Genomic DNA, 22853 nt, shown 5'->3' with positions numbered 1-22853 from the left:
AGCCAATGTGGAGACTGTGGAGTGTCCTACATTTCCCCTGCTTTCAATTCATGCCTGAATTACTATTATTAAAATGTATTGTTACAGAGTTGTGGACCCTGTGGATTTTCAAGTGGGCCATGAGTTGGAAAAGGTTGGGAGCTTCTGCACCAAGGGGCAGATGAAGGCTGAATCATGTCAGGTATTAAAAATGTAAAGTCACACTGCAACTAAGGTGCACTTTCTAAACCATATTAGTGACAGTCAGTAGCTGTGTCCCAGTTCAGGGGTCACAACCTTTTGGAGCTGCATTTGAAGACAAATTACATCAGAGTGGCATAACAAGCTGGCCCCATTTCTAAGGCTACTTCAAATTCAGCCATATAATTCAGCCTTGTTTTTCAGCCAGTGAATATTGATACAGGATTTTTTTTCCCCTTTATTTCATCAAGCCCACAAAGATATTTGGTATGCCCCATTGTCAATTCACAACATCTGTCCTTTTCTAATCAGTTAACATTTGGGGGGACACTTCATGCTGTTAACTTTGTATTATACTTGAAGCTAACAAGCAAAGCTGATTTGTTTTTTGATTCGTGAAAGCCCTACAATTCCAACCAAAGTGGTGTAAGGGGATGGTTGCACAATTGTTAAGGTCAAAACGAAGGTTACGATATTGTAACCCTAGTTATATTAACACAGGCGGAGCCCTCTACTGGACTCTATGGGTATATCTCTCCTCCAATCGCGTACGCGCGATGGCCCACTGAAATTTGCATGTACGTAGCCGGCCAGTATGGCGTGCCTACCTTTCCCGCCCTTAGCGGGCTATATAAGCAGATGCACCGCCAGCTGCCCTCATTCCACCAAACTTCAGCGTAAGGCGAAAGAGCGGCAGGGCCCTAAGTAGAGGGCTCCGCCTGTGTTAATATAACTAGGGTTACAATATCAATAACCTTCGTTATATCTCACACAGGCTTCGCCCTCTACTGGACTCTATGGGTACAGTAGGCGAAGCCCCGATTTATGTACTCCCTGCCGCGGGAGAGGCTCCGCCCACTGACCACACCAGCTACCGGTTAGGTACCAAGACCCAGTCACCACTTATTAATCTTAACCACCGTATGGAGTGATAACGGGTCCAACTTCATCCCAGTTAGCAGCACCTGACTAGGCTGGGTGAAGTTGTGGTCTAACCTCGCAGGGGTCTCAACCCTAGACCTCCTGCGCACCTCATTGACAGTGTCCTAGCAGAGCACAGTCCAATGCAGGTGCATGACACCCTGTGGGGATCAAGTATTAAAAAAACACTTGACACATCCTTCCTCTCACATGTCCTGTGACCCTACAGTGAGCACAGACCTGGAGAAGGAGCCTGATACATCCAAGAGATAGAACCTTATGAACGGGCAGGGTGAAGACCACGATGCAGCCGTACGTCCTCAACACTCGCACCACTGAACAGGGCTGTAGACGTCGCCACACTTCTTGTGGAGTGCGCCCGGACCACAGTGGGCGGTTCTCGACCCGCTTGACTGTAGGCTGAGAGGATGCATTCACACATCCACCTCGCCAAGCGTTTCTTGGACAGGGCTCTGCCAGCCGTCCCGTCACCATAACACACGACCAACTGGTCGGTGTTCCTGACAGTGGCTGTTCGGTCGACATAGTATGTCAACGCACGCACAGGGCATAGGAGATGCAGTTTCGCCTCCCTCGAATCCTCATGAGGGGGAGGGTGAAAAGCCTCCAACTGGATGATTCTGGACCGAAATGAGCTCCTTATGTTCTTAGGAAGAAAGGAGGGGTTCGGTTTAAGGATGGCACCACTGCGGTCCCCGCGAAGGAGTAAACAACTCGGGTGGACTGACAGGGCACACAATTCGCTCACTCTCTTGGCTGACGTCAGAGCAAGAAGCAACGCTGTCTTGAACGACAACACCTTTAAGGAGGAGCGTTCCAAAGGCTCATAGGGGTCCCTTGTGAGGGCCTCGAGTACCAGTGGTAATTCCCACTGTGGTACAGAAGTGCGTGCCACTGGTCGTAGCCTTCTGACCCCCTGCAGGAACCGTTTTACCAGAGGGTGGGCGAAGACTGGACCTCCGCCCAACCCTTCATGGCATGATGAGATGGCTGCAGCGTAAACCTTAACAGTCGCGTGAGACAGCCCTCTATCAACCAAAAGCTGTAGAAAGGAAAGAGTGTCTCCCACTGAGCATGTCAGTGGGTCCACTTCCCTCTCTTCGCACCAATGCTGGAAACCTAACCACTTAGCCCTGTAACAGGCAATGGTGGATCCAGCCCTAGCCGCTTGGATGGTTTTCACCACCTGCGCAGTCAGCCCAGTCCGCATTAACCTGTCCCTTTCAGGGCCCAGGCTTGAAGTGACTGGCCCAGGATCGGCAGCGCCTGTATCGCGCCTGCCTCCTGTGACAGCGCCCCCCGGATTTTGGGAATGGGCCATGGTGGGGCCGCCATCATTGTGGTCAGCTCTGCGTACCACGGAGCCGACCGCCGGTCGGGAGCCACCAGAATGACCCTCAGCCGCTCCACTCTCACTCTCTCCAGTAGCTGGGGGATGAGACGGAGGGGGGGGGGGGCATAAAGTAGCCCTCTTGGTCATGGAGCGTGTGCAAACGCGTCCACCCCCAAGGGTGGATGGTCTTGCGGGCTCAGGGAGAACCAATGGGGGCAGTGGGTGTTCGACCTGTTGGCAAACAGGTCCACTGTTGCCCTCCCGAATCGTGTCCAGATCTGCTGTACCACTTCTGGTTGCAGTCTCCACTCGTCTTCCAGGGGGCCGCCCCTTGACATGAGGTCGGCCCCCCTGTTCTCGATTCCTGGAACGTGGAGGGCTCTCAGAGATTGTAGGTGCTCTGAAGCCCATGACCACAGGTTCTCCGCCATCGCTAACAGGGCAGCGGAATGTACACCGCCCTGTCTGTTGATGTAAGCGACTGTGGTGCGATTGTCGGTCCCCACCAACACGTGTCTCCCCCTTAACAGGTGACTGAAGTGTTGGAGAACCAGGAACACTGCCTGTAACTCGAGGAGGTTGATGTGGCGGTCCTCCCCCGGAGGCCACACACCACCTATCGCCCTCCCCAGGCAGGTGCCTCCCCGCCCCATCAGGGAGGCGTCCGTGAACACCGACGTGTACGAGGTCACTCGTCCTAGTGGTGTCCCGGTCAACAAATGTCGTGGGGACCCCCAGTACTGCAGGTTGCCCCGCACTGTTGGGGGGACCGTCAGCAGCCGAAACTTCTGCCTCTTGAGGTCTAAGCGTAGGCTGGCGAACCATCTCTGCAGGCGACGCATGTGCAGCAGTCCTAGTGGAACCACCGGGTGAGCTGCTGCCATGTGCCCCAGTGCTTGCATGACGGTCAAGGCTGTGACACGTGGACCCTGTTGCAGCTTGAGAACCTCCTGCTGTAGGGCTGTCCGTCTGGACTCCGACAGAGTGGCTCTCAGGCTGACAGAGTCGAGCACAATCCCCAAGTATTCGGCCCGCTGGTTTGGTTGGGGGTTGCTCTTCTTCCAGTTGATGGCAAAACCCAACTTGGTCAGGTGAAGTATCAACTGAACTGTGTGAAAAATGGCCCATTGTTTGGACCTGGCCATCACGATGAGGTCGTCCAGATAAAAGAAGACCCTCATCCCCTGGCTGCGCAGCGGTTGTAGCGCTGCGTCCACACATTTGCTGAACGTACTAGGGGCCAGGGAATAGCCAAATGGCAGCCTGTTGTATTCGTAGGCTGTTCCCTGGAATGCAAAACGCAGGAACTTCCTGTGTTTTGGTGCCACCTCGACATGAAAATAAGCGTCCTTCAAGTCGATGGTTGAGAACCGATCGCCTGGTTGGACGAGTACCAGCAGCCTCCATGTGGTTAGCATGCGGAACGTTTTGCGACCGATACGTGTGTTCAGGGCACGGAGGTCCAGGATGGGTCTGTAGCCCCCTGTCTTTTTGGGAACCAAAAAGTATGGGGAGTAAAAACCTCGTTCCTTGTCGTGAAGAGGGACAATTGACACGGCCTGTTTTGATAGCAGGTCCTGAATTTCCCCCTCGAGGAACTCTATCTCTTGTTGAGAGGATAGATTCATCTCTTGTATGCCCCTGAACGCTGGGGGGAGCCCGCAGAACTGGAGAGAATATCCTAGTCTGAGGGTCCTGTCCAGCCAGTCTGTCAGTACGCAGCTGCTCTGCCATGCTTCGTAAAAACACGTGAGAGGACGCGCAGACAGCTGTGGAGCAGCTTCTAGAAAGCTGTGGTACACAATTTCGGCCCTCTCCGCCGCCAAACCCGCCATAAACGGGAGTTTGGCCCATGGGGGGCCCTCTGTGAAAGGGCTGAGTCGTCCCTGAACGCACCAGGCCCGTTGTCCGAGCTTGCGGGGCCGTCCGTGAACGCATCTCTGTTGTCCGAGCCGGCGTGGTGTCACCTGAACGCACCACCGCCGCCCGGCACCTCACCGTCATGACGTCCCTGCTGCTGTTAGATCCGCCCGTGGAAATAACAGCCACAGGACCAGAGCGGTCAGACACGTTGGCCGCTCCACTGCTGTTTACCGGGGAGACAGTTCGTGTTAGCCCGGCCGCTTCACTGGAGCGGCGTGGGTTAAACGAGCGTGAGGCAGCCGTCTCATTGTCCGGAAACACAGCCCTGCCGTGCTGCTGCGAACGATGCTTGTCACCGCTGTAGCCGTTAGCTCGGCGGTGACAATCATCGCTCGTCAGCCGGTCAACACACTGAGCCGGACGCACCGTGGAAGTGACACGGTGTCGGCTAGCAGCGCGCGGGGCTAACTGTGTGGTCGCTACAACCAGTGGGGAGCGATGTTTTCTTGTGCAGCCTCGCCGGTTGTAGCGCTCATATAGAGGGACAACGGTAGCTTTTACCCGGTTGACAACGGTGCTCCGCTCTACCGCGTCTCCCACAACGGGGACGGTAGAGGGTGTGTTGTGTGAGTGTGCTTGTGAAACCGTGACCGGGGGGCCTTGCTTGCCGGGCCCGCTGCGGGGATGTGACGGTGTAACACAAGCCACCGGCAGCCTGACCGACGGTGTAGCGGTGACTACACCGGCCGGGGCTGCGCGGCAAGCGGGGAGCATGGTGGAGGTGGGAGGGGGAATTTTTGCTCTGTTAGTGAAGTAACATGTTTTAATAAAAACATTTTTCACATCCACAGAACAGTGAACACAAGCAGAACATACAGAACCATATGAACAATGAGGGAGGGCGGCGAGGCAGTCTGCCGGTGCCGTCCCTCCCGTTAACTGTCACTCTGGTCGCTGTGTGCCCCAGGACAGCTTCGGCCTGGGCGTGCTGCGATCCGCCGCGGAACGGGTCGCGCTGGGGTCCCGTGCGGGGCGTTGCTGCGGCGGGCCCGCTGGGGCCGGCTGTGGGTCTGCTGGGGGATCCGCCGCGGAGAAGCCTCTTCGCTGGCGGCGATCTCTCCGCCTCGCCATAGCGTAGCGGCGGGGCAGCTTGACCTCTCCCTTCTGCTTGGCGGCGACAGCGAGCGGTAGATGACGGCTCAGCTGCGCCTTTTCCTCCTCCAGCCTCTTTAGCCGCTGCGTCACCGTAGTGAGGAGCCAAAGAGACCGGTGCAGCCAGAAGATCCTCTCGGTCCCTTCTGGGGAGGGCGGTGAGACCTAGCCAGACGTGGCGAGAGCCGACGCCCGACAGTGACATCACTCGTCCGGCAGCAGTAGCAACTCCCTGTCCTGTTCATCTGACCGATGGTCCGGCCGAGATACTCCATAGTGTCAGGGGAAGGGGGGGGCGTCGCGCGGGAGTGAAGCCGCCGCTGCTACGCCCAGCACACCGAGGTTGTTTGCTGCTGCTGCTGCTGCTAGTTGCGCGCCCAGCTGGAATATCTTGTCAAAATATTCCAGCGTGTCCTTATGCTGCAGCAGCGGTGGTAGTGGCTTTCTGTGTCCTGACCAGCCGGCTGAGTGTGGGATAATGAGCACAGCCAGAGCGTCTTCGAGCGGGGGCTCACCGGGGAACACAGTCTCCGTCTCGCCCTGCACACGCGGAGGCGGCTCACCGGCTTCGGGGGCAGTGGGGGGGGGGGGGGGGCAGGGGAAGCCCGACACACTCCGCTGCAGTCGTCATGACTTACGGGAAGTTGAGCTTGATAGAAGCGGCGCCAAACACCGTCGAGCCGTCGGAGAGGGAGAGTTCATCCTCCTCGTCTCGTAGCGGCGGCGAGTCTGCAGCAGAGGCTGAGGCGGGTCTGGGCGGCGAAGCTTCATCAGGCGGCGTGGAGGTGGTGTACGCTGGAGCGGCGTCCTCCTCCTGCCGTCGCTGCTCCAGCCCGGCGGTGGCGCGCTTCCTCCCGAGACGCTCGAAGCAAAGAAGATGTAGGTCTGCCGGGGCGATGATGCCGTTAGGGCAGGCCGGCAGAGGTGTTGTTCCTGAAGCGGCGACTCCATCCTTGGAGCTAGTGTGACAGTGGGCACTCGCCGACGCTGAAGTAAAAAGGAATGAGGGCAGCTGGCGGTGCATCTGCTTATATAGCCCGCTAAGGGCGGGAAAGGTAGGCACGCCATACTGGCCGGCTACGTACATGCAAATTTCAGTGGGCCATCGCGCGTACGCGATTGGAGGAGAGATATACCCATAGAGTCCAGTAGAGGGCGAAGCCTGTGTGAGATATAACAACAACCAGGGATGCAAACACTGACTAGTTAGCAAAAATTGATGCATTCCAATTTAAGATAGATTTTTAAGAAAATGGCAACATTTCAGCAGGTTAGCCTATTCTCTGGTAAAGTGGCAATGATGAAAAGTTTTAGTTTCTCTTCTTCATATAAGGAGTCCCTGAATAGTTTGGACTCTGAAGAAATGGTGCACGAGGCGGAATGATTGAGTTCAAGCAGTTTGACACTATTTCACAGACCGATTGGTGATAATGTGTCAAGACAGGCAGAGAAGAAGAAGAAGGCTGCATGTACAATGGACTAAAGATTTGTCCTCGTTTTGTTTTTTTGTTTTATGAGGAACCATATGCACTCAACATAGTATGATTTTGTTAGCTACAGCTAGGTTCTTTATCTCATGGAAGCATAGGCTTGTGACTTTTGTCTATGTAAACTTTCTGAAACTGACCATGAGTTGACTCTCCAGGTGTGTTGGCAATGTTTGAACTTCCTACCCAAGATCCTTTTTCTTGTCCTTTACACAACTATTCTTGTCATCTGACATGGGAGCAACCGAGTGCAACACTACACCTGCCTCCCAGGTAAGAAGGTCCAAGGGTATGTGCAGTTAACAGTGTGGAGAGAGGAAAGGAAACGGTCAACTGCTGAGAATAATAGATTCAATATGAGAATGACTTGTTAATTTGGACATTTCTTCCATGTAGAGCCAAGCTTAAGCACACTTGTTCCTTCTGCTGATTATGTAAGTCTGCCAACATGAGCAAACCTGAAGCATGTTCTTATTCCATGTTAGTCTGATAAGTAGACTGGAGACATGAAGTGTATCCTTGTGGAAAGTAGATAGTTATGCTGACAGTAAGCTCTGTAAAGCGTGTTCTCTTGCACTCTTTTCCCTTACACTTATTTCTGGATGATGGTAAGCTTTTCAAAGCTGGAAGAACACTGCACTAGTACTGTATCTTAGGGTTGCACCCATGAAGTTGCCTGCCAATATATGAGGGGCCAAGTATTGAACATGAATCTAAACTTTCCACAAACTCCAGTTTTGATCTTATTAAAAAAAAGGCAAAATGCAATTTCACTCAACATAATTTGAAGATTGGGTGCCGACTGTGTGACATGCACACAAATCTCAGTCTATTTAGCTGCCAAACCGAAGAGCCTGAATTTAACCCTACAGTTACCCCTTAAAAATACTTTTATTAAGTGGCTGTCAAAGTTGGGATACATTGACGGATTTCTGAAAAAAGGGGTTTTTATACGCACATCAGGCTGACGTACACTGACGGATTCCCAGGAGGTCATCAGCAAAGTTAGCTAATATTTATACATAAGTCAATCAATTATCAGTTAATCTCAAGATTTTAATGTTTCCTTCATTTATCATTTATCATCATCATTGGAAATAAAAATGCATATTAAGTATCCCATTTTATATTAACTGTTGACAAACCAGCAGTGGTAATCAGCTACTGTCCTTGAGTAAAGGAGACCTTCAAAGACCCACACATCAACTTATGGGCAAAAGAAAAAAGCATGATTGCCTTTAAAGGATTTGCTGGAGCATCAGACAGGTGAATCTCATTCCTCTCCATCCTCAAAAAGAAAGAATAAAAAGGGGTTCTTGCCACAGGCTCATCCTGCTGCAGGCTACTTAAACAGCAGTCGATAAAAACAACAGAAAATAACTGTGAGACGATCAAAGGTACTTTTTTAATGTATGCTATGTAATAAATCAAATCATTCATTCCTTACATGTGTCCTCCTCTGACCAAAATAAATCAATGCCAGGTATTGTGTGTGACATGCAGCACAGTAGACAGAGATTACATGAAATTGTTCATTCACTGGAAGCGAAGAACAGGTATTTTATGTCAAAGTGAATCTAAAGAATGTGTAGCTGGTGACCTTTCAGAACACGGTAATAGCTGGATCTCAGATAGCATAAAAAGCCCCAGAAACACACGCTCTTGTTCAGAGGAATGGCATAAAGGTATGTGAGAAATATACCTTATGTATTCTGAAGCACTGAAAAACAGACCATTGAGCAACAATGTTCTGACATAATCGCATCATCATCATCCTCTCTGGGTCTCTTGGACTCAATGGGCCTCATCCATTACTCCATATATAGTCCACTGGAGAGTTTGCCATTTTGTAATGCTTTCCAAATGTATGGCTCATGTGTAGTCCTTATACCCCAGGTTGTGCAATCATTGTATCCAACCATGCATTGTGAAAAGAAGGGAAAAAGGAATGGTCACACTAACCAAGCAATTTATTTACGTGATGACACTGAGCGTTACGTGCCGCCACGTCATCACGCTGGTCGCGTCTCATATCACGTACCAAAACAAAGCTCTGCACTCATTCGAGACTGGGATCAAAAGATCAAACAACACTGACCAGAAACGATTGAAAAACAAAAGAAGCAACCGTCTGTTTAACTGACGTGTTGTGCCGCGGACGTCCGTCATATGGCTGGCTGTCCTCCGCGGTCCTGGTGCTCCGCAGGTCAGCCAGACGCCTCGTCTGCCTCAGCGGACGGACACTCCGCGGCGGGCGGCTGTGGCATGACACTGTGTTTCTTGCACCGCGGATGAGAGCGGGGCGACTGGTTTATGCTCTGTCAAGGGGCCAAATGCCGATTGTTAGAGGGTCGACCCGCGTTTAAAAAACCTGCGTCGACCCTCTAATTTTAGTGGGAAAACGGCTTTATGTAGTTCACTACATTGAACTCCCTGGATAGTGATTATGGAGGAATGAATAAGTGAATGATTTCACATACAGATTGTATTAACTATCATCTGTCCATATTCACAAGAACAGCTTTCTTGCTGACTGGGTGGCTGAGGTAGCCTAGTTACATGAAGGGAGACACATTCAACTGGGGTAAATCACCATGGTTACCCACGCTGCCCTACAGTAGCTTAATTCTGGACGATTAGATCAAAACCCATCAAAATAACTGCATACAGCTTAGAAACATGTTGATGATAATTAGAAAAAAGAAATAAACCCTCTTATGTCTGTCACTGAAAAATAATTTAAAAAAACATCCATATGCTGTCAAATACCTCCCATGATTATGAATGCAACACGCAAGTCAAAATCTCAAGATCTTATCAGAAGTACTTTTGTTATCCTCTCACCACAGTCTGTGCATCAGAAGCAGTCTGACATTACCTCCTATGAAAAGCAAGACAACAAGAATTAAAACTGTTCTATATGGGGCGAGATCTATATAACATAGATCAGTGTGCACTTTGTCTCTCATCTTGCTCATGTAGTTTCTTATTAAGACAGGTGGGTCAGAGCCAGTGGATCATCTCAGACTCGCGGGGCAGACATTTAGCCGCCTAATGCCAGTGTGTCCCCGGCGTAATGGGGATGGACTAGTTTAACGTACGTGTCTTTGTCATTAAAAGTGCTAAAAAATAAACAAAATAAAAAATCCATATAAGCAGAGCACCACACGCTTGAGGAAGCTGTTCTTCTGTAGGACTGAGGGCAGACTAGACGCTACACTGACTCACACAATATCAGGAAGGCATGAGGCTAAATTAGCCTTTTTAAAGTATTCATAATATTATTTATTGTTGTCAGTCCGAATGGGCAGAGCAGCTCTTTGCTGAAATAAACACCACAGAAAATACTGGAGAGCTATGGGGAGAGATGACGGTTATGTCTTCACCTCTCCTGACTTTCCAAAGGATTGAGGATTCTTAAAGAGGAACTAAACCCCTAAACCACTTTTTTCTGCTGAAAACAAATATATTTGGGTATATGGTAGTGTTGTCGGTTGATTCTGGTCCAACTTTTGACATTTTAGTCAAAATATTTCAATTTGGTGTATTTTGTAGTAAAAATGTAGAGTGACTGCACTCTATGGGTTGAAACACGGCTATTACAATAGAATTTTTCTATTGGCTGAGATGGAGGCAGATGACGCTTTGGAGGCAGCTTTCGTCACCGGCCACCAGCTCCCCGACCAATCAGCACCAGCTGCTGCCTGCCGCTAACGGTTGCTAGGTACTCTAGCTGCTCTGCTGCGGCTAACGGCTGCTAACAGCTGCCTGGATGGGAATCGTTAGTGCGGCCGCCGCTAACGAGCCGCTAACGAGCTAACGAGCCGGCGGATCAGCTGTAGATGCACTGTGTCAGGGCTCTGGCGTCCTCTCCTAGTAGTGTCCGCGCTACTAGTGCTGTTAGAGTCGCTCGTTAGTAGCTCGTTAGCGCTAGCAGAAGTGTTGATGTGTGTTTATTACTTTTTTTTCTTTTTTGTGTGATTTTGCGGGTGTGAATGGGGCGCAGGGGGAGGGGGGGGATCGGAGAGTACTCCTGGAGCCCCGCCCATAATCAAGGCATTTTTTGAATTTCAAGCTTAGAGCACGTCATCCAAAACTGAGGGGTTTAGTTAGCCTAGAAATCTAGACGCACCCTAGCGGCAGCAAATATATTTGCTCCGCAGGTCGGTCTAGAAACGAGCCATAGGAACTTTTTGAGTCTCGAACACGGATTGTGTTCACCAATCACAGCGCTCTATCTGTTTAGAGAGTCGTTGGGCGGGCTTAACGCGATGACGACATACATTTTAATTGGCTTGTCAGGCTAACGACATCCTGCTCTTTGCTCTGATTGGTCGTAGCGCTACCCTATTGCGTGCAGAGGCAGTTTGAAAGACAGCCTTCATCCCGCCCCCTGGATTGAGCCGAGGTCTACCGGTCGTTTCCAGACTATACATTTTAGTGATATAGTCTGGCTTGTCAGGCTAGGGTTTAGTTGCTCTTTAAGTAATAACTTAGCATGACTGATACCCATTCTCAGAACTACAAGACTGTGACTTCCAACAAACATTAAAATAAAAGCTATACTGTATACCTGTGTATCACCAGGTTGATTCTGTTACTGGTTACTGGTTGTCACTGGTTAATATGAACAACACCCTGTTGAGTTGAGCACATAGTGAATAAAAGAGTAGTGTGAACATTAATTGTATATTATACTTACTGTATGTATTTGTTTGAGGATCATATACAAATATACATCATATACAAAATGATCTGGAAATTCATTACTCACCATGAGTATAGACTTCTACAGAAGGTTAAAGTAAGTCATATTTTATATTAATCACATTCCAGTCATCTTTGGTATGTAGTGTGGAAACAGCTGGAAGCCATAGGCACACCTTCTTGTGGGTGTGTATAGCATATAGAGCTCTACAGATGTCAGCTGAGAATGGAGCGATTAGCACAACAAAGACTTCCCACCCGACTCATCTCATCACTCTCTTTCACACACACTCACACACACACTAACGCACACACAAAAGTGATCACTACATTTCATAGTGTACAGCTCAGCAGGATTTCCACCTGGCAGCTGAGGTGGACCCTTGGCACTTTATCTGTGCTGCATTTCTTCATACATGGGTGTGTGTCAGTTATGACTCTTTGACTATCCATCACTGAAAATGTTGTCAGAACAAAACTTTTAGGTGTTGGTGTAACTGTGTGTTACATATTCAGTGTGTGTGTGTGTGTGTGTGTGTGTGTGAACCGGCAAAGCTGAACAGCAGGTGCTGCTGACAGTGTAAGGTACATAAAAGCTCGTATCAGTCTGTGAAATGTAATGTCATTGTTGCTGCAGCTCTTGTGTAACTGTTCTAAACACAAACTCAGCACCCAATTCATTTTGTGTTCATTTAAGCACAGAAAAAGCTAAATTATCCTTAATTGGCCGATGCCTTTACCTCTATTTTGGTATCCACAGACTGTAACCAGATAAAAACTAATGTGTTGAGAGAGAGGAAAGTGTGTGAGCTGTAATACCAAAACACTGAGCTGAAGGAGGCTGAACAGTTCTGTGTGATAATCTGATGTCTACACCTAAACTAGTCCCAAACTTTACAAACTTTACTGACGTGTAAAAGCCTCTCGCTCTATACTTTAGATGCTACTTGTTTAGTTGAACTTGAACTGAATCTCTGCTGCAAGTTTCCAAGTAAGTTATTTATATGGAAAGATAAACTCAGTTTGATTGTTTTGATCATTTGACACTTCAGTGGAAGGCACACACCAGCATATACAAATGATTAATACACAAGAAGATTAAAAAACTCACAAAAATACACAGGCATTGATTTTTTTTCTACTCCTTAGGTTGATTCATTTATCGGCCTCTCTCATCTCTTTTTCTGTAACCCTATCTGCCCTCCAATCTAGCATGCGTTAGCGGCTCACCCACTCTAGATCCTTGCTCTTACATATTACATGCCTGGGTGACAAAAAAGAAAGAGCAAAAGAGGACACACAAGGACAAGTTGTCACGGCAACAAAATGAAATGAGAAACAGGCAGAGATGTTACGGAAAAAGAAGAATTATCAAAGAGGGGACAGTTATGCAAGGAGACAGCACGTGGGAAGAAGAGTGGAGAGACACGGAAGATGGAATAGGAATTTGTGAAAAAGTAGAGACAATGAGGGCAATTGAGATGTAAATCACTGGGGAGAGATACAGTTTGTTCCATTTTTGAATGTCAAGTCTTAATACTTGAGCAATGTATGTAATGTCACTGCAGAGAGAAGAGGAAATGGAAAAAAAATTGACAGAAAATGGCAGTGGAGAGGGAAGCAAAACAAAATGACATATGAGGTAAAAAAACAAAAACAGAAAAAGACTTGATAGATTATAAAGAGAGAGAGAGTTTGTCATAGATTTGGAGTTGAGGAAAATCAGACAACTTTTAAGTGTAGGCAGGAAAAATAAGTTCAAGTATAAAGCCCGAAAATACTGAGTATCCAAAGCCTTGAAATCTACAAAAAAAAATCAATGAACCACAACACAGCATGATGTGATCCTGCATGACCACAAATACACACACTAGTTTATTTGGACACTGTCCCTCCTACATGGTCAGAGCAACAAATGCGGAGTAATGAGAACGGGCCACTACAAATTTACTGTTTTGAGTAGCATTCGCTAAAAACTATATAGACCAGCTGGTTGAGAAAACTTGTCTCAAGGAAATTTAACTCGAATACAACTGGACGGTAGGGCTGTCAACGAATGGCAGAAATGAGGTTCGAATATTGCCTCTTAAAAAAAACAGATATTCGAATAAAATTCGAATATCTATTTTTTCATATTTTCTCCAAAAATCAATACAAAGAGATGGACTTTTATAGCGGTAGCCTGTATTTATTATCAGCGCATATCAAACACGTTTTGAACAGCTTACATTACACAAAACAAACAGCTACACAATGCAAATCAGCAACGACATTATATATGCATATTAATACGTGAAAAAAGACCGCGTTTTACTCGGCCTTTATCAATTCATGTCAAACAAGTTTTGTGATGACGCGAGCAAACAGCTCGCTCGGGAACGGGATACGAGCCGGCATGTTTTCTTCCCACATCCAAGTAATGATCCTTATAACGCGGATCAAGCACAGTCGCGATGAAGTGCAGAGGATCATCACAGCTCTCAGTGAACGGCACTATTTTTTTAATGCGCGATTAAAGCTGTCACTCGGTAGTTTGGGAAAACAGAGAAGCTGCTTCTCTCCAGACGTGACCACACAGACAGGTGTGTGTGTGTGTGTCTGTGTGAGTTACTACGGTTACCGCGGCGCTCCCGTCCCCCGGATATTCCTGCAGCTGGATTGACATGATCCGGTCTGAGACATGAAACTCATGGACTGAGGAGTCGTCCTGCTGCGTCCTGCTGCGTTCTGCACGTCACACCGACGACCGTGCATTTGTAGGAGGAAGTTGTAGTTGCTGTTGCTGTGGTTGTGCGCGTGAAGATAATTTAAAAATAAATTATTAATATTCGAATATCATATTTTAATAATCGAATTTCATTTTTAGGGCCCGAGCCTGTGTCAACGACCCAGGGAGGTCCCTATTGTTATTCGACATGCACATTAGTCAACGTGCCAGCCGACGAGTAACAACAAGTAACCAACCAAGTAATCAAGTACTCCACTGACCTGGCGCAAAATTCCCCGAAATGCAAATGTTTATTATTATTATTAGGGCCCGAGCCTGTGTCAACGACCCAGGGAGGTCCCTATTGTTATTCGACATCCACATAAATCGACGTGCCAGCCGACGAGTAACAACAAGTAAGCAAGCAAGTAACCAAGTACTGCATAGACCTGGCGCAAAATATCCCAGATATTGTAATGTTTATTATTATTAGGGCCCGAGCGGCGACTGCAAGTCGCCCAGCGAAAGCCCTATTGTAATTCGTTCATGCCCCAACGTGCACATGACCCCAATGTGCAAGTGACCCCAAAGTAATCAAGTAGTGAAGTAATCATGTGGTATGGAAGACCCAGGGGGAAAAATGCTATATTGAAATTGTAATGTTTATTAGGGCCCGAGCGGCGACTGCAAGTCGCCCAGCGAAAGCCCTATTGAAATCGCGCTGTTTATTATTATTATTATTCCCACACTCTTAAAACCCCAATTTCGCCCCTTTCCCAAAGGCGAAAATGCGTCTACTTTTGCATGGGTGTCCGGCCGGATCCGAAAAACGATATTTTTGAGTGGTCGCACATGGTCGACGCGAAATGGCTAAATAGCGCCCCCTACAATTTTGCCAAAAACCCATAGGGAAAAAAATGACGTTAACGAAAGCGGACCAAAATCGGCACACATATTTATCAATGCGGGATGAACAAAAAATCCTCCTATAGCGAAGCCCGAAACCCAACAGGAAGTCGGCCATTTTGGTTCAAAGTTCGTTTACGCAAAACGAACTCGTCCGAGGGGTTACGCCCGATCGGCTCCAAATTGGGTCCAGAACATCGTCAGACCTAGCTGAGCTTATCTTGTGCTCCGCAGGTCTGTAGCTCAAAGCGCTTGGCCTCTGGCGTGCCCCGAAGTTTGGCGACTGTTTCGGTGCTCGCCATGTAAATACGAACGGCTCTCATGCCCACATACTTGATCGTAGACGCTTCAAACTTGGTGCAAAAATCTATGGCGAGACCCTGAACGATCCGACATATTATTTGCCTACGTCGCTCATAGCGCCCCCCGGTGGTAACAGGAAACGTACAAAAATTCGTTAAAAATACGTAGTTCACTAAATCGACTTTGTTCCACTTCTAGTACATGCTGAACCAGTTGCTGAAGCTACATTATGAACGCTTTGAAGATACGACGAACGGCGTCCGTGTGCCGCCGCGGCGACTGACGATTTTTTGTCGTAAAATTACGTTTGCCTATTACGCGCACATACTTCGTCGTAGCCACTTGAAATTCAAAGGACATGACGTTGGCTCCGCCCTGAACGTTTTGATGTATCGACTTCCTGCCTGGCTCATAGCGCCCCCCGGTGGTAACAGGAAGTACGCAAAAATTCATTAAAAATCCATACTTCACCCGATCAACTTCATTCCACTTCTAATACATGCAGAACCAGTTGCTGAAGCTACATTATGAACGCTGTGAAGATACGACGAACGGCGTCCGTGTGCCGCCGCGGCGACTGACGATTTTTTATCGTACAATTACGTTTGCCTTTTTCGTGGCTTTAACGAAGTCGTGTCCTCACGAAATTTCATACACGGGTCAAGAATAGCGAGCTCTTTCAGCAGATAGAGTCGTTTCCTATGGGCGTGGCTAAATGCCTCAATAGCGCCCCCTTGAAGTTTTTTCCGAAATTCTTCATAGACAAATTTCGCTTACTTTGTCGAACACATACAAAACTCGACACACACGTGTATCATACCCAAACATACAAAAAATTGAATTGGAGCCACGCCCTAAACCCAACAGGAAGTCGGCCATTTTGGTGTAGATTTTTCCCGCCTAAAATTAACTCCTCCCAGAGCGTTCGCCCGATCAAGTTCAAATTAGGTATACCACATCTCCAGACCTCGCTGAGCTTATCTTGTGCTCCGTGAGTCCGTAGGTCAAAGGGCGTGGCTGCCAGCGCTCAATTCACTTTGGCGTGCTCGCCATGTCCATACGAGTGGCTCTCACGCCCACATACTTCATCCAATCAACTTCAAACTTGCTGGACATGATGATGGCTCCGCCCTGAACGTCCCGATATATTAACTTCCCACGTAACTCATAGCGCCCCCCGGTGGTAACAGGAAGTGAACTAAAATTCATTAAAAATACATAGTTGACCCCATCAACTTCATTCCACTTCTAAAACATGCAGAACCAGTTGGTGAAGCTACATTATGAAGACTGTGAAGCTACGAGTAATGGCGTCCCTGTGGGGGCGTGGCTAACATTCCTCGCTATGACAATACGTTTGCCCTTTGGATGGCTTTATTGAACTCGTATCAACATGAAAATTGGTACACAGGTCAAGGGTCACGACCTCAACGTTTCTATGTACTCATAGGCGATCTCACTCATTCGCCCCCTAGTGGAAACAGGAAGTACCATATTTTACATCAACATTGTCCGATTTCCACGAAACTTCACATGTGTGATGAGGGACTGACCCTGAACACACCTACATGCATCCCATTACTGCCCCCTAGTGGATGAACCATTAACTGCTCATAACTCCCTCATGCTTTGTCCAATTCACTCCAAACTTCACATGAGTGATGAGGGGCCGCCCCTGAACGCACCACACCACATGCGGTGACTGCCCCCAGGTGGATGAACGAAACATTGCAATTTTGGCCTCCTTCCAGGTTTTTTCTCCATTTCTGCTCCGCGCCACGGCCCCGGCATGCCTCAGGCCCCGCGGTGGCATGGGCGAGCGAGGGCCCGCCATCGCCGCTTGCGGCTTTAATTATTCTTATTATTAGGGCCCGAGCGGCGACTGCAAGTCGCCCAGCGAAAGCCCTTTTGAAATCGCGCTGTTTATTATTATTATTATTATTATTATTCTTGCGCTCTTAAAATGCCATTTTGACCCCTTTCCCAAAGGCGAAAACGCGTCTACTTTTGCATGGGCGTCCGGCCGGATCCGAAATTCGATATTTTTGGGTGGTCGCACATGGTCGACGCTAAATGGCGGAATAGCGCCCCCTACAAAGTCCAAAAATTCCCATAGGGAAGTTGGGTCACTTTGTCCCACGCATACAAAATTCGGTACACATATGTATTATACCCAGATATGCAAAAAAGCCTCTTGACCTCATGACCTCAACCCAACAGGAAGTCGGCCATTTTGGTTTTGATTTTTCCCGCCTAAAATGAACTCCTCCCACAGCGTTCGCCCGATCAAGTTGAAATTAGGTACACCACATCTCCAGACCTAGCTGAGCTTATCTTGTGCGCCGTGAGTCCGTAGGTCAAAGGGCGTGGCTGCCAGCGCTCAATTAACTTTGGCGTGCTCGCCATGTAATACGATTGGCTGTCACGCCCACATACTTGATCGTAGACGCTTCAAACTTGGTGCAAAAATCTATGGCGAGACCCTGAACGATCCGACCTATTATTTGTCTACGTCGCTCATAGCGCCCCCCGGTGGTAACAGGAAGTGAACTAAAATTCATTAAAAATACATAGTTGACCCCATCAACTTCATTCCACTTCTAAAACATGCAGAACCAGTTGGTGAAGCTACATTATGAAGACTGTGAAGCTACGAGTAATGGCGTCCCTGTGGGGGCGTGGCTACCATTAATTCCTCGCCATGAAAATACGTTTGGCTTTTTGATGGCTTTAATGAACTCGTATCATCATGAAACTTTATACACAGGTCCAGGGTGGAGACCTCTTCCATCTGATAGGGGTGTCGCTCATGTGGCCCCCTAGTGGAAACCGGAAGTGCCATTTTTTGCATCAACATTGTCCGATTTCCACGAAACTTCACATGTGTGATGAGGGACTGACCCTGAACACACCTGCACACATCCCATTACTGCCCCCTAGTGGACGAACCTTTAACAGCTCATAACTCCCTCATGCTTTGTCCGATTTCCACGAAACTTCACATGTGTGATGAGGGACTGACCCTGAACACACCTGCACGCATACCATTACTGCCCCCTAGTGGACGAACCTTTAACTGCTCATAACTCCCTCATGCTTTGTCCGATTCACTCCAAACTTCACATGAGTGATGAGGGGCGGCCCCTGAACGCACCAGACCACATACGGTGACTGCCCCCTGGTGGATGAACGAAACATTGCATTTTTGGCCTCCTTCCAGGTTTTTTCTCCATTTCTGCTCCGCGCCACGGCCCCGGCGTGCCTCAGGCCCCGCGGTGGCATGGGCGAGCGAGGGCCCGCCATCGCCGCTTGCGGCTTTAATTATTATTATTATTCACGCGACTTTTCATGCCCCAATTTCGCCCCTTTCCCAAACTGGAAAAGTTGTCTAACTTTGCATGTCCCTCCGGCCTCATCCGAAATTCGATATTTTTGGGTCGTCGCACATGGTCGACGCAAAATGGCGAAATAGCGCCCCCTACAAACTTTAAATTTGCCCTCGCCTATTGGGTTACTTTGTCGTAGGCAGACGAAATTTGGTACACACATTCATCATCCCCAGACGCACAAAAAAGTCTCTTAACGTCATGGTAAAATCTCAACAGGAAGTCGGCCATTTTGATTTTAATTTTCAATTTTTGCCATTTTTTGGCCATTTTTGGACATTTCCACTACTTACGTTTGATCTAACTCGTCCTAGGGATTTCACTCGATCGGCTTCAAATTTGTTTTCCAGCATCGAAACCCCATGATGACCTTATCTTGTGCTCCGCAGGTGTGTAGGTCATAGGGCGTGGCTGCTATGGCTCAATTCACATTGGCGACTGTTTCGGTGCTCGCCATGTAAATACGAATGGCTCTCACGCCCACATACTTTATCGTAGCTACTTCAAACTTGCTGGACATGATGATGGCTCCGCCCTGAACGTCCCGATATATTAATTTCCTACGTCACTCATAGCGCCCCCCGGTGGTAACAGGAAGTGACCAGTTTTTACATTACGTGTACTGATTCCACATAGTTGACCCCATCAACTTCATTCCACTTCTAAAACGTGCAGAACCAGTTGGTGAAGCTACATTATGAAGACTGTGAAGCTACGAGTAATGGCGACCGCGTGGTGTCATGGCAACTGATGATCCCTCGCCATGAAAATACGTTTGGCTTTATGATGGCTTTAATGAACTCGTATCATCATGAAAATTGGTACACAGGTCCAGGGTCACGACCTCAACGTCTCCATATGCTCATAGGCGATCTCACTCATGTTGCCCCCTAGTGGAAACAGGAAGTGGCATATTTTTTGCATCAACATTGTCCGATTTCCACGAAACTTCACATGTGTGATGAGGGGCTGACCCTGAACACACCTGCACGCATCCCATTACTGCCCCCTAGTGGACGAACCTTTAACTGCTCATAACTCCCTCATGCTTTGTCCGATTTCCACGAAACTTCACATGTGTGATGAGGGGCTGACCCTGAACACACCTGCACGCATCCCATTACTGCCCCCTAGTGGACGAACCTTTAACTGCTCATAACTCCCTCATGCTTTGTCCGATTCACTCCAAACTTCACACGAGTGATGAGGGGCCGCCCCTGGACGCACCACACCACATGCGGTGACTGCCCCCTGGTGGATGAACGAAACATTGCATTTTGGGCCTCCTTCCGGGGTTTTTTCTCCATTTCTGCTCCGCGCCACGGCCCCGGCGTGCCTCAGGCCCCGCGGTGGCATGGGCGAGCGAGGGCCCGCCATCGCCGCTTGCGGCTTTAATTATTATTATTATGCTTCTCCGCGTTTGAACGCGATTTCGACCCCTTTGCCATGCTCGAAAACTCACCAAATTTTAGTCGCAGGGGGGGAAGCCCGAAAATTGCGATTCTGTGGTGGTCTCGGATGTGGGCGTGGCCAAATGGCACCACAGCGCCCCCTAGACCGCGCATAGGAAATGAGGGTCTGCGACACCGATTTGTCCGAAACTTTGTAAACATATTCATCAACCCGAGATCTTCAAAAAATTTCATAAAATGACATACCCTAAAACCAACAGGAAGTCGGCCATTTTGCTTCAAAGTTTGTAAACGCAAAACGAACTCCTCCGAGGGGTTACGCCCGATCGGCTCCAAATTGGGTCCAGAACATCGTCAGACCTAGCTGAGCTTATCTTGTGCTCCGCGAGTCTGTAGCTCAAAGCGCTTGGCCTCTGGCGTGCCCCGAAGTTTGGCGACTGTTTCGGTGCTCGCCATGTAAATACGAACGGCTCTCATGCCCTCATACTTGATCGTAGACGCTTCAAACTTGGTGCAAAAATCTATGGAGAGACCCTGAACGATCCGACATATTATTTGCGTACGTCGCTCATAGCGCCCCCCGGTGGTAACAGGAAACGTACAAAAATTCGTTAAAAATACGTAGTTGACCAAATCGACTTCGGTACACTTCTAGTACATGCAGACCCGGATGGTGAAGCTACATCATGAACGCTTTGACCCTACGAGCAACGGCGTCCGTGTGCCGCCGCGGCGAATGTGTATCATCCCAATTTAAATTTCGTTTGCCTTTCACGCGCACATACTTCGTCGTAGCCACTTGAAATTCAAAGGACATGACGATGGCTCCTCCCTGAACGTTTTGATGTATCGACTTCCTGCCTGGCTCATAGCGCCCCCCGGTGGTAACAGGAAGTACGCAAAAATTCATTAAAAATCCATACTTCACCCAATCGACTTCATTCCACTTCTAATACATGCAGAACCAGTTGCTGAAGCTACATTATGAACGCTGTGAAGATACGACGAACGGCGTCCGTGTGCCGCCGCGGCGACTGACGATTTTTTATCGTACAATTACGTTTGCCTTTTTCGTGGCTTTAACGAAGTCGTGTCCTCACGAAATTTCATACACAGGTCAAGAATGGCGAGCTCTTTCATCGGATAGAGGCGTTTCCCATGGGCGTGGCTAAATGCCTCAATAGCGCCCCCTAGAAGTTTTTCCGAAATTCTCCATAGACAAATTTCGCTTACTTTGTCGTACACATACGAAACTCGACACACACGTGTATCATACCCAAACATACCAAAAATTGAATTGGAGCCACGCCCTAAACCCAACAGGAAGTCGGCCATTTTGGTTAGCATTTCTTTGACGCAAAACGAACTCCTCCGAGGGAGTTCGCCCGATTGACTTCAAATTGGGCACGGAACATCTCCAGACTGAGCTGATTACGGCTTGTGCTCCGCAGGTGTGTAGGTCAAAGGGCGTGGCTGCTAGCGCACGGCCAAGTTCCCGAATTCAGCTAAAAAGGTTTAAATGCTATCACGCCCACAGATTTGATCGCTGCGGCTTCAAACTTGGTGCACATGATGAGGGCGTGACCCTGAACGATCCGACATATTACTTTCATACGTCACTCATAGCGCCCCCCGGTGGTAACAGGAAGTGCGCTAAAATTCATTAAAAATACATCGTTGACCCCATCAACTTCATTCCACTTGTAAAACATGCCGAACAAGTTGGTGAAGCTATTTCATGAATGCCATGAAGCTACGCCTAATGGCCCCCTTGGGGCGGCGAAAGGAATAGCGCTCCACCGTGAACTGACTCCTCCTACGGATTTTGCCCGATTGACTTCATATTCGCTACAGATCATCAGGAGACCGAGCTGGTCAAAGACTATTAAAAGCTTTTCTCTACGTCAAACGGCGTGGCTGCTAGGGGGCGACAAAGTTGGCCAACTGCTCGTTTAGTCGCCATGCTATTACGTTTGCCTTCCACGCCCACATACTTGATCGTAGTCACTTCAAAATTTAGGGACATGATCAGAGGCCCGCCCTCTACACCTCCATTTGATCGTACGCTAGCTCGCTCAAGTACCCCCCTTGTGGACACAGGAAATGTCGTGTTTTGCATCGACATTGTCCGATTAGCTCGAAACTTCACGTGTTTGATGTGGGGACCGCCCTCGACGCAGCCGCCCGCCTCCGGTGGCACGCGGGGGTTTCGAAGAGCGCCCTGGGGGTAGCGGGTACCGGGGGGTGTGGGAGCGGGACGCTGAGTGGCGTGGAGCGAGGGCCCGTCATAGCCGCTTGCGGCTTTAATTATTATTATTCCCCCTCTTTAAACCCCAATTTGACCCCTTTGCCAAGCCGAGAAACGGACGAAACTTGGGACCCACGTCGGGACTTGCGAAAATTGACGTCTGATGCTATCGCCGTTTGTGGGCGGGGCAAATTGGCAGAACAGCGCCCCCTGGAACTTTTGACCCC

The sequence above is a fragment of the Trachurus japonicus genome, chromosome 1 (assembly GCF_045865225.1).
Source record: "Trachurus japonicus isolate A0001 chromosome 1, Traja_1.0".
In the NCBI taxonomy this organism is placed as follows: domain Eukaryota; kingdom Metazoa; phylum Chordata; class Actinopteri; order Carangiformes; family Carangidae; genus Trachurus; species Trachurus japonicus.
Note: the sequence above shows the minus strand (reverse complement) of the source record.